Source organism: Notolepis coatsorum (genome assembly GCF_963971535.1).
Source record: "Notolepis coatsorum genome assembly, chromosome: 10".
Lineage (NCBI taxonomy): Eukaryota > Metazoa > Chordata > Actinopteri > Aulopiformes > Paralepididae > Notolepis > Notolepis coatsorum.
Window position 1 is genome coordinate 88,162,481 of NC_140174.1, and position 18,837 is coordinate 88,181,317.

Below are 18,837 nucleotides of genomic sequence, written 5' to 3' on the forward strand. Positions count from 1 at the left end.
TATTTCGCGAAACTAAAGGCCAAGGAGCTTGCAGTGAACCACTGTCCTGAAGCATGAATGAACCCCTCTGCCGGGGCAGAGTATAGGAGGAGGGGCCAGGCGCCATATGGAGGACCGATTGTTGAAACGGATGCTCTCATTGGTGCAAAGTGCATCCTTTGGTTGGACTTCTGCCAGGTTTGGCATCCAGTTTTAGCCAATGCCTCTTGTAACTCTTGTAACTTTTCTCAAGTCAAGTCTGGCCGGAATAGGAACAGCTGAACAATATAAATGAAGAGTATATCATTGATATACCAAGTATCACCATAAAGCAGCAAACAATTTTTATTAAGTGTGAATTAAATTAAGCCAACAACTGGTTATTGTACCATGTGCTTGTGTGTGCGTGTGTGTGTGAGTGTGTGTGTGTGTGTGTGTGCGCATGTGTGTGTGTGTGTGTGTGTGTGTGTGTGTGTGTGTGTGTGTGTGTGTGTGTGTGTGTGTGCGTGTGTTTCTTTCTTTCTTTTTGTCTGCTTGTGCATGTGCGCCCGTGCTCATGAGACAGTGAGACACACAGGGGGGGGGGGGGGGGGGTTCTAAGCATCATTAATTAAATATTTTACTCTTGTCATAGCATGGAAAATGTGTTTTAACCTAAGGTTTATCTACGCCAGATGTATGGTAAAGTAGCCAGAGTCCCCTTTTTTTTTTTTTTTTAACCTGCGCTGAGTCTTAGATCCCCGAATAGTTCTCTGAATATCCAATTTGGTCTATTCATTCAAGTCATCATTTAACACAAGTGCGCACTCGCCAGGCGCGCATTCAGCAGCTTTGCCGTCTGCTCTCTGCGAACAATGCGCACGCAGTGATTGAAAGCAGTGATTCCACTGAGGAGGCATCGAATCAGTGTCACGCTTAACAATGGTCGTCTGGTCGGTCCATCAATCTCCACTAATAGTAGACAGGGCTGCAAGCGGATTGGCGGATATAGACCACATGGTTTAAAATTATACGTTTATAATCAATAGGTGTCAAATTGCCACAAGCATACTATGCTACACAACAAACATATCTGGGTATTATTGTTGGCTATTATGTTATTTACTTCAAGGCCAGATGTTTTCCATATATTCTTGTTTTATATGTTGGTCTATACTCGAAAATGTTTGCCATGCAGGCTTTGGTCCGTCTATTGCAGACTTTAAAATTAATTTCCGTTCCTCTGGGGTTGAAAAGGAAAGTTTTTTTTCTCTCCAACCATTGCTCCTTGCCCCTTACCGAGGCTATTGTCTCTGCTCGGAGATCGAGCGCCTGAACAATGAATGTAAAATCTCCCCCCTTCGATCCCCACCGACCATCTGCCAGCGCGGGACAGAGTCAGATGTTCCTCCAATTATGAGAACAGTCCTGCGGAATCCTGCGACCGAATCTCCGCCCCGTCGTCGTGTTCGTGCTATACGTCGTGCACGTTGACTCATTTGGATTGAATGACAGCTATATACTTAACCCCAAACCATTAAATATCTACAAATGCTGTGGTGGCATAATAGCCTGCTACATCTTGGGGGAATAAAATGCTCTCACTCATAAGCATTTGTGCATTAGGCCTATAGCTATAGCTACATACGCATTACAACTGTGTCAAAAAAGCAAGTGTGACGTAAATAAAAATGCTATACATAGATGAATACCTTGATATAGTTTGCCTATACTTTTAAGATAGTCTATATAGGGGTTTGTCAGATGCACTTATAAAGAGTATAGACACGTTTATAAACGACATCTGAAGACAGAAGACCCCATTTCAGAGGCACATGATCTGGAAACTATATCTTAGTAAAAAATAACTGAGTGGTATAAACACTTCCAGACATTTTACACTTTCAATTTCAAATTAGACAACCAAGTATTTTATAGCATTTATTTTTTTTATTTTTTATAGCTTTCAGGTGTGTTCTGGAATTGTTTACGCAAAGTTCGACGTCAGAATTCTACCACTCTATAACTCCTAATTGCCAGTAGTGTGTTAACACTCTAATAATAATCAAACCGTACGTGCGATCAAGCCCTCCTGAAGTAATGAACGATATAGGCTACGATACATTTTAAAGGCTGTCTGTCTATCATTCTTTGTGTCGTCTCTGAGACTATACGATCACACATCAGAATAAATGAGAGTAATTTAAAAAATAAACAAAAGTTGAAGATGTTTTTAGATGTCAAATTGTGTGAGGTTTTCGTTGTAAAATAAAGGGAAAGTTGTTACTTCTGATCCTGATGAATTGAAAATGGGGGACCCTGATGTAAACAAGACGAAAGTCTTTCTCTGGTCTGCATCCCCTTAACAATTGTGTGTATTGAGCTGTACTGTATTGTACCCATTCTGCAATCTGTTAATAAAGTTGTCAATCAATCAATCAATTCAATCAAACTTTAGTAACTTTTATTTTTATTTTCAAGAACCCAGCTCTCTTATTAGCCTTCAAAATTATTCTCCAGGTACGATTCTAAACAGAATGTTGCCGCCTAATAAGAAAGAAATGTGGTTCATAATTAATTAATTAATCAATGAATTTATTTATGTATGTATAGTGACTGACTATTATCCTTACATGACCATGGTTGTGGGTTGTTTGATGAATGTAATATGACTCCGATCGTTTAAAATAGAAACAAAGAAACAAAGAAAAAAAGAAAGAAAGAACATTCATTGCCTTGAAGAAAGTTTGTTTACAAAATGAAAAGACAAAAACCGAACATGCGCACTTTCTCTGTTCAGATAACTTTCCACACGGTTGTCCATTGTGTGCGGACGCGACTCGTCCTTTTCAATGCAGCATGCCCACAGGTGCCTTTCCAAAGATGATTATGGCCCACGGGCCGGGCCCGGCCTAGTGATATGAATGTGTGGCTTTTGTAATTTCGTGAAGCGGATACCCAGGCGAGAATGGGAAGGATTAGTCAAACCACAAACGTCTTTCTAATCAATTGAACCCGCTGAGACGGTCAGCGCGTGTTTGGTGGGGGGTGGGGGGGGGGGGGGGGGGGCGAGGAATCAGTGACTGCTAAACCGAACAATAGGGTATCGTGTGCCGCTCGTCCTCTCCAGCATTCCCCTGCTCCCACGGGAGTAGCAGCAGCGCCACTCTCTGTGGATGGCAGTCGGTCCACGGAGGTCAGGAGGGGGCGTGTGGGGGATGGCCCGGAGACGCAGCAGCTGGTTCCAGTCCCTTCTTTCCACCCTGTGTAGAGAACAACGGAGCTAATGCGACCCACCACGTCCGTATCGATCACCATATATTGCGCTCATTTATTTGTTTACTTATTTAAGTAAAGGCTGCTGAGCCCCAGGGGAGCAACCCCAATTAAAGTGGAGAGAGACCGACCACATGACTTTTTATTAGCATCAAACTATAAGCCCATATAAACGTTGGCATATTTGGATGACTATAGGCCTATTTATTTTTGTAAGTTTAGAGGTTAGACCATGCCCTTTTGTTGACAGAATGTTGGACATTTTCTTCCAAGGAATTAATTTGGCCTAAAGTAAATTTAGCAATGTATATAGCCTAGTTCAGCACATTATACCAAATTGATTTATTTCGATCCAGTGCAAAATAAAAGGAAATCGTGATATTTTAGCCTTCTAAAATATTAAAGGGGACATGTACTATAAATGTCATTTTTCAGTCTCTATATTGTATTATAGTAATAGGAGTTCGTATCAATGTGTTTTAGTGTCTAAATACCATATTGGCGGATTGCTCTGATTCAGCTCAGATCATTTCCTTCTCCAGTAAATTAGGCCATCCTGATTTGAAGGCCTGAATGACGTTACTCAGGCTCTGGGTAGCAGACAGTGATGTGATTGGCTCTGTGGTTGTAGCTAATGCCCGCCCACAATCTACATAGACTGACTGTACACAGTGAGTGGAAAACCACTTCCTCATACTCTGCGTGCACTCTGGAGGGAGAGAGAGATAGAGAGCATTCAGGAGCACTGGGGGGGGGGGGGACCTGCCGCGCGGAGGTCCGCGCGACACACACCTCCGAACGGGAGAGTGATAGAAAGAGAGAGGGAGGAAGGGAGGGCCCCCCCCTCCCACAAGCCCCCTCCCACAAGCTGTCGCGCAGCACACCGAGGCAGAGAAAAAAAGAACGGTCTCTCTCTCAGACTGTGTGGACTGACAGTCACTCAAAGTGCTTATGGGCGGAGCCAGGCCATAACAGCCTGAAATCTTGAAGCTGAAAAATGATGGTTTTGAGTACTTGATTAGAAATATAAAACAATGCATTTTTTGAAAAAGAACGTACAGATGTCTTCAATACACTCACAGGAATTGTGTAAAGTTGCCCAAATAATGCTAGGAATAGCAGTACATGTCCCCTTTAAAAAGTGGTGGTGGTGGTGACGATGACGATGATGATGATGATGATGATGATGATGATGATGATGATGATGATGATGATGATGATGATGATGATGATGATGGTGATGATGATGACTGTCATTGGAGTCACCTTCCCCGACGGGCAAGATAATGGCCTTGACGGTTATATAGACCAGTGGTTCCCAAAGTCGGGGTCGCGACCCAAAGGTGGGCCGCGAGCAGCCACGGGTGGACCGCGAGATGATTAAAAAAAAATAAAAAAAAAATAAAAAAATATATATTTTTTATTTTTTATTTTTTTATTTTTTATTTTTTTATTTTAATTTTTTTTGTCAGGCCATTGAACTTAGAAGCAGGCCAGGACAGTGTTTCTAGTTGTATTCTAAAATTCTATTCTATTGTATTCTAAAATGTGACTATATGGTTTTATATTAACTTAATAAATAAACAAAAACGAAAAATCTACTTATTTCAACGAACATTTCAAACTAAATAACAGATTATGCACATAAAACGCTGAAAACAACCGAAGCAACAATAGTATTTTAATGAGGCTATTATTATTATCATTATTATTTTGCAACAAGTTAGCCCTCTCATAAATAGCACATATAAATGAATAACTAACTTGAACTAACTTAATAGGATTGAAGTGATATTTGGCTTAAAAAATCGGTCGCCTGGCAAAAAAAAAAGAAAAGAAAAAAAAAAAAAAGAAAAAAAAAAGTGCATTGGGCCGCGGCTCTCTGACGCCTTATTTTCTGGGCCCCGGCCTGAAAAGTTTGGGAACCCCTGATATAGACAACCCGTGGAACGTCCGAGTTTGGAAGGTGAGGGGGCGTTCCATCCATGGAACCCGCGCGGTCGGTTTTCCAGAGGAGAGGAAGTTGGCCGACCACCAGCTCACTGTGGGGCCTGATAGACAGGGTCAATTTTCAGAAAATCATAACCCTGAAGGCATTTCGTGTTTATTTTTGGTACACAACATTTCTAGGGGTATTAAGGGGTGCTGAATCCAAATCTGCTGTATACCAAGCTCAAAAATGTCAAATAAGGCCTCAAAATTGAGAAATCCAACATGGCCGCCAGCGCCAGGCTGAAATCTATTTAAGTGCATATCTTTTTTACTAAACAAGGTAGAAACATGAATGAAATATGTTTTTATATGTTTGCATACATGAGGAATTTAAAATCATATCCTGATTTTAGATCAGTTGTGAAAATGTTGCTTGAAACTCATATTTATAGCAGAAACGGTGGTCGTTATTGATGCATAACTCATCAACCAAATAAGAAAGAAAAGCAGGATGATCCCAGGCCATGGATTTATTCATCAAACTCTTTTCTCTTGAATTTCTTTAATCAACATGCCATTTATGCAAATTAGATAGTCCTTAATATGCGTACAGTAGCTTAGGTACAGTAATTTATTGTCAGTCATCAATCGTATTCAGGCAGGTGTTGCAGGTGTCTTGCAGTTGCATGATTCATCCAATGCCACTTTTCCTGAATAGAATAGAATAGATTATAATATAATATAATAAAATAAAAATATTATTTTACCATATCAATATAAGTGAATGTTCAAGTTTCTTTATTAGTTGTCATACAGAATACAGAATACTTTGCATGAAATGTTTCTTTATGTGTTGCTCCTGAGAGTGTGCTAGATAATAACAAGATAGTATAAAATAAGTATAATAAGTATAAAATAGAAAGTCAAGTACGTAAACAAGTGTAAACAACAAAATTGTTCAGTGTATCTATATATACAGTACAGCTGGTACAAGAATGGTGAAGTATATCTTAGCTTGTGGTGCCACCTTGTAGTGGTGAGGTGCAATAAGGAATGAGAATGATGTGCAATTTCCTTACCAATAATATAAATATAAAGTGTAAAGTGTGTCTAAAGTGGTAAAGTGGGTGCTACAGTGTGTTGTTTATTTAAGTGAGTGTATGTGCGCTGTGGGTGTGTTGATGGTTTGCTTATTGTTCATTGTTCATTCATTGAGCATCCTGATGGTCTGGGGATAGAAGCTCCTTCTGAGTCTCTCTGTGCTTGCCATGAGACTCCGGTATCGCTTGCCTGACCGCAGCAGATCAAAGAGGCAGTTGTTTGAGTTGCTGGAGTCTTTGATTATTCTCTTAGCCTTGCCCATGCACCGCTTGTTGTAAATGTCTTGGAGAGTGGGAAGCCCACCTTCAATTGTGCGTTCGGCTGAACGGGCCACTCTCTGTAGTCTGCTGCGGTCTTGTGCAGTGCCCAAGTTCCCAAACCAGGAGGTGATATTGCCAGTCAGGATGCTTTCTATTGTGCATGAGTGGAAGTTCTTGAAGATCTTCTGACTCACGTTGAACTTCCTTAAGCACCTAAGGAAGTAGAGGCGTTGTCGTGCCTTCTTGATAACACTGTCAATGTGTGTGGTCCATGTCAAGTCCTCGGATATGTGGACTCTGAGGTACTTAAAACTGTTCACTCTCTCAACCGGTGCCCCGTCGATGCTGAGGGGGCTGTAGTCCCTGACCCCGACCTCCTAAAGTCCACAATAATTTCCTTTGTTTTGCTGACGTTCAGGGAGAGGCCGTTCTCTTGACACCATCCCGCTAGAACCTTAACCTCTTCCAGGTAGGCCCTCTCGTCGTTTGCAGAGATCAGGCCCACCACTACTGTGTCGTCAGTCAGCAAATTTTATGATTGTGTTGTTGTTCCGCTGTGCCACACAGTCATGTGTGTACAGGGAGTGGAGGAGGGGACTCAGTCAGGACACAGCCCTGGGGGGCCCCTATGTTGAGAGTGATTGATGAGGAGGTGCAGTTGCCTGCTCTCACCACCTGGGGTCTGCCCGTCAGGAAGTCCAAGACCCACTGGCAGAGGTCATAGTTCAAGCCCGGGTCCCTGAGCTTGGCTATGAGTTTGGAGGGGACTATGGTATTGAATGCTGAGCTGTAGTCGATGAATAGCATTCTCACATAGTTCCCCTGCCTTTTGTCCAGGTGTGATGCTGCTGTGTGCAGCACATGGGCTATGGCGTCCTCCGTGGACCTGTTGGGGCGGTATGCAAATTGCAGGGGGTCCAGGTTGATGGGGAGGGAGGAACAGATCTAGCATCCGAGGTTGGTGGCAGAGTCTCTTGTGGACGGCCTTTGCAGAATAACTCAGGCACACCATAGATCTTGCAGATGAATCTCTCTGTTGATGTCACAAGATCTTCTGTGAAAGGGCCCTTCCCAAGGCCAGCAAGATCAGTGTGATGGTGCTTGAACACCTGCCAGGCTGTTTTCTTTCCATGACCACTGAACTGGGACACACTGTCACATCCGGTGAGGGCATGGAAGGCAAGGATTGTGTCCAGTTTATCATCAGATAGTAGCTTTTTTTTTTTTTTTTTTTTGATCTTTTTCCCCCTCCATTTTCCTCCGATTTTCTCCCATCCCAATGTTTTAGTCGTATGCCAATTCCCAGTCCCTTCCTGGTCGCTGCGCACTTACCCCCCACAGTCAGATCATCTGGGAGAGTGGAGGCTACCACGTGCTTCCTCCGACACACGTCCAGCCAATCACCGCTTCTTTTCACCTGGCAGCGCGGATTCTCATTGAGAGGGCGTAGCGTGTGGGAGGATCACACTATCCCCCTCAAGTCCTATCCGCGCTTAGCAGGCGCCTCGCTGTTTACAACGACCCGGACCCACCCCGCCAGCTTCTCCCACCCTCTAATACAGCCAATTGTATTAGTGCAGACGGCCAGCCAAGCTGGTGACAACCCCGGAGCTGTGAGCTGGATTCGAACAGGCGAATCCAGCTCACAGCTCCGGGGTTGGTGACGAACGCAATCTCCGCTCGGCCACCTAACCGCCTCAGATAGTAGCTTTCTAATGTCATGTACTGGAAAATATTTTGGATCCTTCGATGTCCCAGCTTTCATGTAGAGATGCGTACATCGGATTCTGTCATAGTGAGCCAAGAGTAGAAGCAGCACATCTGTGTCACGCTCTGACACAACGATTGTTTCCACTGGAGCCTGGATGAGAAAATCAGACGTGTATCAGCTTCCTCATGGTCAGCACTCAGAGAGGAGACTTCAAGATCTGGATCTGTTGACTTGACAGTTGTCCCTTCAGCAAACCTCTCTGATACTACAACTACAGGTTCATCATCCGGGCTGTGCTCTATCAGGTGGTTTGAGAGTAGTTGAGCGATATCTGATTTGTTGTCTTCAAGGGCCATGAAGCTCGACCAATCGGCAGGAAGTGGAACAGACTTGTTTTTGATTTGACGACGTACTGGCCTGTGGCGCTGTTTGCGTTTCACCCTTGTGCCTGTTTTGATGGATTGGTCATGGTATCTGTCAAAGATCTACTCTCTGGTATTTTGCTCCCATCTTCAACACGGTGTCAGTGAACTTGTTGGCATAGTCACTAGGCTTGGGCGGTATGACGGTATTAAGGTATACCGGGGTATTTAGAAATACCGACGGTATTGATTTTCAATACCGTCCGTCACCGTCAAAATCACAGATGCGCTTCAGTTTCTATAACAGTGAAACAGAGTTTTGAGTGTAGTGCACACACGCGCCAGCAGAGGGCGAGACCGCTCTAGTGGAGCGAGTGGGTCACAGCGGTGTTCACGTTTTACGGTAATGTTGCGACAGTGCTGTGAAAATACCGTAAAGCGCTGTGACGAGAGTTGGTGTGTTGTTGTGGAGCAACTGGTGGAGCAAGCAAATAATCCGTCTCTTATTATATGTGAACTAAATAGTACAAGGTTTACACAACAGCCCCCACCCGCCTTTTTATTGTATTTGTACCGTCCTGTACTAACCGCTGTCAGCTGTTTATCTCAGTCTGTAACGAGCTACTGAGCTTGAATAACTAGCGTTAGCTCACGTTAACTAGCGTTAGCTCTGCGGCTACTCTTAGATTACCCTGAACTAAAATCAATGACTAGTGTAACTGAGGGGTACAATTCCCTGACTGTATTAATCAAGTATGGTATCATTAAACCACTACCGTCTTATGTACATTACTGGCCATACCGTACACAAGTATATCAGATGAGAACTCCTCCACAATGATACGGTTTCCACACAAATACTTGTTTAGAATATTTATTACATCAAAGGTATTATATTACATTACTTAGATGTGCTTATAAGGCAAAGAATGTGCGTAGGCAAGTCAATAATGAATATTAGGAATTATATCTCTGGTACTCTGGGGAGATAGCTGGAGATACTGGAAGGGGGGTACTACCGGTTGTAAGCCAGCAGGGGGAGGCAATGCTCTATGCAAAGTCAATGGGTTCCACAGGGACTTCAACAAGCCCTGCTCGGGGGGCGATCTTTACTCCCTGGCTCAGCGGGGAAAGACAGCCGCTGTAATTCCAGTGTGCAGCAGCACAGGTGTAAGCCGTGGAGTCTCTCCTTGAGACGGGCTCGAGTGATGTCCTCACGGTAGATCCCACACAGCAGCGGGGTAGACGGTTCTCTGCTCCAGCAGCCACAGTCAAAGCAATGAAGAATAATAATAATCCTGCCGGAAAGGGCTCTGCAATCACCGGTGTAGGTATCCTCCGGTGCGCGGTAGTTCACAGTTGAACTTGACGTTACTATCCTATTCGCACGCGGCAATAAGTGCTCTATTTAGACGCACAATTACTCACTTCACGTGGTCTTTGACTCGTAATGAAGGCTTTTACTAGCAAATAGTGAACGATACGTTGAACAAACGTAGTAGGATAAACACGACTCTATTTGGGGCAATACGAGCCCTACTCTGCCGCACGTTGCATAGTGGGTGAGGCTTTACTTGGTAACTGAACTGAACAAGACTGAACTCCAACTCGAACTGAAAAGGGGAAGTTCTGGTATTCGCCTGCGCCATATTTATATGTACGGGGATAAAATAGTGCCAAACTCATTTCTGTCTCCTCTCTGTCTCGTAGCCCTGGGCAGAAGCGGGCATGTTGAGACAAGCCCTGTCGGTAGCTTTCAAGTCGGCTCTAGGGGTAAGTCACTGGCGCTGGTGGCACGCCATCCAATAGGAGAATGAAATATTATGGTCTGTGTAACTAGGCTAAAGGGATATTCCGTGTATATGTACAAAGAATATACAAGGGATATCAAACGATATACAAATATTATGCAATATATATCAATCAATAAATACATATATTCGGTTTAATCTGACCCTTTGTAACAACTAGGTTATAAAGCATTCGAGTAGTTTTCACTGCACATAGAAGTAGCCAAACAACGGGAGCATTTCGGGAGCATATCACCAAAACCCAGGCAATTTCTAGCCCTTAAGGAATCAAATAGTCTGCCATGGCTAGATGTTAACGCTAAAACGGTGCGGGCTTCTACCGGTGCGGGACTACCATTCTGAGAGCTGACGATGATTTGTTTACTTGGTAACAACGCCCCCCCCCCCCCCCCCCCCGCGCTGATGAAAATGAAAGTCATACCGTCAAATACCGTGCACCGGGGTATTATATCATAAAGGTTTGCCGGTGTGAAAAAAAGGATACCGCCCAAGCCTAATAGTCACCAAATGTTGTAGTGTCAGGTGGCTTTCCGAGAGCCATTACCAGAGCTTGGCCATCAATGACCAGGCAGCTGGGTCCCTGAAGGGTAAGATCTGCAGGGGTTTTAACTTGTTTCGTCAGTATATTTGCGAACACAGACTTGTTGGTGGAATGTAGACTCCCGTTAGTTGTGGCCAGAGATTGCGGGATGGGCATGAGCTCATGCTGGAGGATATTGTCAAGGTCTACCTTACGACCTGCTCTGTAAGCTGTGATGAGCATTTGTAGAATCTGCCTGCCCTGTCCACTTTGTTGGTGTTTTGCTTGTTCTTGGAAAGTTGCACAACTTCATACAAAGAGGCAAATGTCTTTGGCTTTATTCTTTCGAATGGGTGATTTCAGGTTCAGGTGCTGGTCACTATCTGGAGGTTCACACAAACGTTTGTCCACAAACATGTTCAGTTGTGCCTGTCCAAGGTGTTCTGCGCCAAGTATGGATTCTTGAATCTCCGGTGTGACTACGTCCTTGTTGATGTATGTAAGAAAACTTACAAAAGCACATTTAATTCAGGTTTGTACCTTGTGTAGTCACACTTAACTCATTAAGCCCCACCATTTTTTTTTTGAAAATTCGCCTAAAACAGCATGCTTACATTAAAATGCTTATATATCCAGATTTATAAGAGCTACTTGCATAAACTTGGTACCTGAAGAAAGCTAAGACTTGGGGGATTCTAATGTTGGTGTCGAACACTGTACAGTTATTACCAAATTGCTGTAGTATTCCTGCAAACACTGAAGAAATTTCATTTTTTGTATCCTCACCTATACAAAGATTACAGTTAGACAGTCAAAAACACCCTTGTTACTCATGGTTGCACCCCAGCTATATTCCTACTTTCTTCCTCCATAGGTGCAGATGTTCTGTGCAAACTTTCATGTCAGTAGAATAAAAACGGTGGGTTTAGCACCTGTTTTTGTGGAGAGAGGGCCTGGTGCTGGCGGCCATGTTGGATTTCTCAATTTTGAGGCCTTATTTGACATTTTTGAGCTTGGTATACAGCAGATTTGGATTCAGCACCCCTTAATACCCCTAGAAATGTTGTGTACCAAAAATAAACACGAAATGCCTTCAGCACTTTATACAAGCACATTTTCTGAAATTCTACCTAGTCTATGAAGCTGAAAGAGCCACTTCCTCGGATGCCTTACAACAAGCCCCTCTGAGCGACCCCTCGAGTATCGCAAGTGTTGTGTTTGCTGGCAGCTAAGCCTCCTTCAGTCAAGAGACGGGTTGCTCCACGTGACGCTGCTGGACTGACAAATAAACCTGTCTGTTTCCAGTCACTAGGAGGAAAGAAACTTCATCAATATAAACAAATGGGAAATAGTCTAAAAATGGTACAAATAAACGCTCTGTATAAACACATTTTACTTGTGTATTTTCTTCCCCTGCATGGCTCACACAGATACCCACGGAACCCTTGTTTCTCAAAAACGAATAACAAAAAGATGAGCTTTAAAACCATGTGCTATGTCTTTGTAAAAAGGTTTAAATTAAATGTGGTGTTCCAGCTGTCAGCGGTACCTCCGGCTTGGTCAGTCGTCCCCACTAACACAATTGGCAGTGTTAGCGGGTGGGAAGCCGGTGGGGTATGTGTCCTGGTCGTTGTAAACTGCGACTCCTACTGGTCGGTCGGGGCGCCTATTCAACAGGGAGGGGATCTGGGGGAAATGGCGTGAACCTCTGCATGCGTTACGTTCCCCCAGTGAAACTCCTCGCCGTCAGGTGAAAAGAAGCGGCTGGCGACTCCACATGTATCGGAGGAGGCGTGTGGTAGTTCTACACCCTCCCCAGGCCGACAGTGGGGCAATGCGCGACTAACAACAAAAAATTGGGATGGGTGAAAAAATACAGAAAGCCCAAAAATAAATAGAATTTAAAAGAAATCTTATTTGGTGTAACACGTTGGAGCACATGCCAGTGAGGGCACCTTCTCAATGCATTAAAGTATTGTCTGATCAAATAAAATTGTTTAGACGATACCATATAAACTCCGACCTGTTGCCTTACTCAACCTATACATCTGAACTCTGTTGTCTATACTCAACCTATACATCTGAACTCTGTTGTCTATACTCAACCTATACATCTGAACTCAGTTGTCTATACTCAACCTATACATCTGAACTCTGTTGTCTATACTCAACCTATACATCTGAACTCTGTTGTCTATACTCAACCTATACATCTGAACTCTGTTGTCTATACTCAACCTATACATCTGAACTCTGTTGTCTATACTCAACCTATACATCTGAACTCTGTTGTCTATACTCAACCTATACATCTGAACTCTGTTGTCTATACTCAACCTATACATCTGAACTCTGTTGTCTATACTCAACCTATACATCTGAACTCTGTTGTCTATACTCAACCTATACATCTGAACTCTGTTGTCTATACTCAACCTATACATCTGAACTCTGTTGTCTATACTCAACCTATACATATGAACTATGTTGCCTATACTCAACCTATACATCTGAACTCTGTTGTCTATACTCAACCTATTACATCTGAACTCTGTTGCCTATACTCAACCTATACTGTATGAACTCTGAACTCTGTTGTCTATACTCAACCTATACTGTATGAACTCTGTTGCCTATACTCAACCTTTACCGTATGAACTGATCTATACTCAACCTATACTGTATGAACTATGTTGTCTATACTCAACCTATACTGTATGAACTCTGTTGTCTATACTCAACCTATACATCTGAACTCTTGTCTATGCTCAACCTATACATCTGAACTCTGTTGTCTATACTCAACCTATACATCTGAACTCTGTTGCCTTATTCAACCTATACATCTGAACTCTGTTGTCTATACTCAACCTATTTTTTTTTATTTTTTTTTTTATCTTTTGCGAGGCCCCCCTTCCCGCGAGGCCCTTTTTCATCACAGACCTAAAATCTAGTTTTGCTTATATGCTTATATATTTCACATTAGACACGTTTGTAGAATGTGTCTGACTTGTTCCTGGCTCTGAGGCTCTGCAGGCAGCTCTGAGGCTCTGCAGGCAGCAGAATTGGTTTCAATGAGGGGAGGGGTTACAGGTAAGGTAGCGTCTGTTGAGTTCATTGTGCGTGTCTGTGCGTGCCGGGAGGGGGGGGGGGGGGGGGGGGGGGGGCGTGAACCGACTCATTGCCAGACGTGAGCGATTCGACTCACGCTCACGGCAATGAATCGGCTCTTATGAACGAGTCGCTCATGACCGACCCATCACTAGCGTCTGACTATTTCGCGCGTGCAGCATTGGAGGTTATGCCAGCCAAGATGAAGAGGACATCGTTCGGCAGATGGACTGAAGATGAAAGTTGTTGCATGTTAGACAGTTCAGTCAGGCTAGCCATCCCGGCTAAAGACAGGGACAGCTAGTTAGCTTTAGCTACGTTATAATATTGAGTGCTAACGTGTGGTTCAGTCGGGATATAGCCATGATGATGTCGGCTAGTAGCTAGCTTAGCTAAAGGCTAACTAGCGTTAGCTAACCTAGAGACAGCGCGTGCAGCATTGTTATGCCAAGATGAAGAGGATGGTCGTTCGGCAGATGAACTTCGTCAACTCCACGCGGTTGTCTCCATCCTCTTGGACGTTTGGTGAGTTTTTAATGCACTCTATTCTATTCCCGCCGTGGATCTCTCTCTCTCTCTCTCTCGGGAGCCAAACGGGCCGACTAACTGTTGTAGTACTAGTAGCTAACGGTGTGTGGCCTGGTGTCAGCACCTGGTGCGAGGGAGGTGAGCTTGGTGTTTCATTATGAGAATATCTCCATGCTCAAGTCGGCTATAGTCCGCGAGGGACTTGTTGCCGGCACCGCTATGGTAAACACCACTCTGTAGTGGGACGTGTATTGCCTTCTTTTTCCCTTCTCTTCGTATGAGAAGAGGAAAACACAGCGGCTGTCTGAAGTGTTGGCCTGTATTGCTTTTCTCACGTTGTACAGTTTTTCAGTGGTAGCTGCATAGCTTGCTTCTGCGTTAGCTAATGGTTAGCGATAGCCGGGTTGAGCTAACTGTTAGCCAGTTAGCTGTTTAGCTATGACGTTAGCTGCTCGTTTTCGCTCGGCTGGGAACGTTAGCTTGATGCTATCAGTTAGCCTAGAGTTAGCTGTTAGCTTGTGCTACGACCATTGACATTAGCCGTGAGAATAGCAGGCCCTGGCACTCTGACTACGACATCATCTTTGACAGAAGATGTAGTCGGGCCTGCACCATGACAAGGCTCCGGCCATAGCTTCTTTTTGTCCCGCCAGCGAGAGGCCTTTCGTCAACGTGGAGACCTGTGTTGCAGCCTTTCACCCTGCGTTCCTTGGTGCAGGTAAGATGTCCATTGGACATTACCCCACTCTTCCTTCCTTCTCCTCCCGAATGTTTTGTTAATAACAATGTTTTTTTCCAGGCAAAACATATGTTACTTCACAACATTTGGAGATACGACATGTGCTGTGTGTGAATTGTCTTGGTCGTTTGTGTAGCTTGGGTAGCGTTGGCCAAAGCTGTGTGTGGCCTGGTGTCAGTACCTGGCTACTCTATTTGCAGTTAGCCTATTTAGCTGATGTCGGCCATTGGCTCCTTGCTACTTTGTTTTCTCTGGTATAGACCCTCTTCTCTTTGGATTTAAGTGTTGATCTTTGTCCTTTTGGATCTATGTATATTCATGTTGCCTTTGTGAAGTTATCTTTTCCTTGTTTTGTTCTTCCATTAAAAGTTGAATATCCTTTAGGGGCTCATCTTTGCTTATCTCTCTCATACATGCTCTCTCTCTAACACACACACACGACACACAGACATGCTCGCTCTCTCTAACACACAAACACACATGCTCTCTCTCTCTCTCTCTCTCTCTTTCTAACACACACAGTCTGCCTATGGCGGCCTTTCTCGATGGCTAGGCTGTGCTCGCTGAGTCTGTACCTAGTCAAGGATCTTCAGTCACAGTGCTCAGGTATTCTGCCACTGTGTACTCTGTTTAGGGCCAAATAGCATTTCAATTTCTTTCCAATGTGTGTCTCTCTCTCTCTCTGTACACTGTATATTGACTGTAGAACGGGAGCTCTATCTCGCTCTCTCTCTTGCTCTCTCTTATATATTTTGTTCTCTTTTTTTACCTTTTGGGGGGGGGGGGCCTCGCGTTTAAATCTTGCACAGGGCCTCGCATTTCTCCCAGGCGGCCCTGACTCAACCTATATATGAACTATGTTGTCTATACTCAACCTATACATCTGAACTCTGTTGTCTATACTCAACCTATACTGTATGAACTCTGAACTCCGTTGTCTATACTCAACCTATACTGTATGAACTCTGTTGTCTATACTCAACCTATACATCTGAACTCTGTTGTCTATACTCAACCTATACATCTGAACTCTGTTGTCTATACTCAACCTATACATATGAACTATGTTGCCTATACTCAACCTATACATATGAACTATGTTGCCTATACTCAACCTATACATCTGAACTCTGTTGTCTATACTCAACCTATACATCTGAACTCTGTTGTCTATACTCAACCTATACTGTATGAACTCTGAACTCTGTTGTCTATACTCAACCTATACTGTATGAACTCTGTTGCCTATACTCAACCTTTACCGTATGAACTGATCTATACTCAACCTATACTGTATGAACTATGTTGTCTATACTCAACCTATACATCTGAACTCTTGTCTATGCTCAACCTTTACCGTACGAACTCTGAACTCTGTTGCCTATAGCCTACTCAACCTATATGAACTCTGAAGACTATACTCAACCTATACTGTACGAACTCTGTTGCCTATAGCCTACTCAACCTATATGAACTCTGAAGACTATACTCAACCTATACTGTATGAACTCTGAACTCTTGCCTATACTGTATGAACTCTGATGCCTATACTCAACCCATACTTATCTACAACTGTCTTACAGTACTCATAATTGCATCACTATATCCAATCTATAGTCTATCCATATAACACTGTAAGATAGCAATGTGCTATATATATGCGTGTGCGTCTATCCACACTGTATATACATTTATCTATATATCCATACCTACTCATAGTTAAACCACTGGCTAGTATGGTTTATTACCATAGTGTATTCATACTTGTACCACTGTATATAATAATACTGTACATACAGTAGCTTAGCATATTTTATTCCTTAGCTTCACCATATATACTCCTTATTCACATGTTAAACTGTATACTGCAATGTACTTTACTGCTACTTTGCACTCTGGTTAGATGTACATTTAGTTGTACTCTGTACTTGTGCAATGACAATAAATCTAATAATATAATTATATATTAGATTTGATAGAAATCCTTGCAATACCATTGCATTAGCGTACATATTTGGGATATTGCTTGTAAAAAGAATGCATATTTATTCCACCCTGCCTTTCATGATTATCACAGCTAAGAGGCTTGTAGTAAGAACTTCTTCCTGATGCAAAAAATATGAATGAATATATAAAATGATGTGAAAGCCCTGTTCTATAAAACCCTGACGCAGCCCCATAGAGCTGTTGGGATTCTATACTCTCTCCTGTCCTTAAACGTTGTGTTCCAGTACCCTCTGCTGGTCTGTTGCCTCCAAGGGGTGGAGGATATTATTTAGAGGATCTTTTCACATGGACCTACTGTGACCACACAAGTGGGGGAATAAGCACTTCACCACGCCAATGACAAAAAATCTGCTAATTATTAGAACTTAAAACATTTACAAACATGAAAAAACGACAAAGGATGTGCATGAATACTTTTTATTCATAAGTTCTACATTCTCCAAAGGTTAAGACAAAGACAAGTTTGCTCACACCCCACAGCTTCTCTTAATACTCAGTTTATAATTTATTCAGAGGTAACCTTATAACTTAAATTCACGTAGTCCACAAGTGTCACAAAGCAAAGACATTGAAGACAAGGTACCAAATGAAAGGGCCAAATGAAATCGAGCCCCTCCAGTGCAAGTAATCAGTGCATAAAGAACTGAGAAAGCAGCCCATGTTACTTTGACACAACATCGGCTCAAGTCAAACAACGAGAGGTGTTTGTTCAAATGTTACATAGTTCATAATTCATCTTGCGTTCGGCTCGCAAGTGGCGTACGGCTGACGCCCCCGCGGTGTGGCTCCTAGACGGTGAAAAGCAGATAGCAGTCATTGGTCAAGCCGTTACCACCGAAGTTAGCGACCAGCCAGACCTTGTCGTCCTTGTTGAGCTGGATGAGAGCGCTCCCGCTGGCCGTGACGTAGCCGTTCTGCCGCGAGGTGAAGGAGTGCAGCACCAGCTTCCCATTGCGCCGCAGGTCTATGTTGCCGTTGTTCTGGTAGATGGAGCAGGAGAACTCGAACTCGTAGACCCCCGGCTGGTCACAGGTGAACACCCCCGACTGGATGTTGTAGCTGTTCTGTCCGTTGTAGATGACGTTACGGAAGGGGATGGGCGTGCCTGCCTTGGGGAAGTTGTTCTGTCCTCTCTATCGTCGTTTTCATCTTGTTCAATAGGAAATGACAGTGAGAGATCAGTATCTGGGGGTGGGGGGGTTTAATTCATAAAGGGTTTAAAGACATCCACTCACCATTGTCCTTCCACGGACTGAGGTCGAAAGCAGGGATGTCTTCGCACTTTGCGAAAGTACGTCTGGGACGGTACTGGAAGGGGCTCCCTGGCACCTCCGTGATCCCGGTGTTGTCACAGATGATGCGGGCCAGGGAGGTGGTCCTCAGGGACTCTCTCTGGTCATCAGTGAAGACTCCGTTGTTCTCCCACCACAGCCTGACAGGGAGAACATGTTCTGTTCAAGTCCCAGCGCAGTGTAGCCCCTTTCGTGACTGTGATGCACGCCAACAAGGTTTGGCCGAGTG

At 43.7% G+C, this 18,837-nt stretch overlaps 1 pseudogene across 1 annotated transcript in view; it reads right to left on the reverse strand.

Annotated features, from left to right (window-relative positions):
• Window positions 1-17,917: 17,917 nt before the first annotated feature.
• Window positions 17,918-18,837, reverse strand: part of LOC311235623 (eosinophil peroxidase-like) — a 47,697-nt pseudogene continuing 46,777 nt past the window's right edge. The window contains exon 10 of the transcript XR_014621078.1: window positions 17,918-18,748. The product of XR_014621078.1 is annotated as an eosinophil peroxidase-like (transcript). The remainder of the gene's footprint in view (window positions 18,749-18,837) is intronic.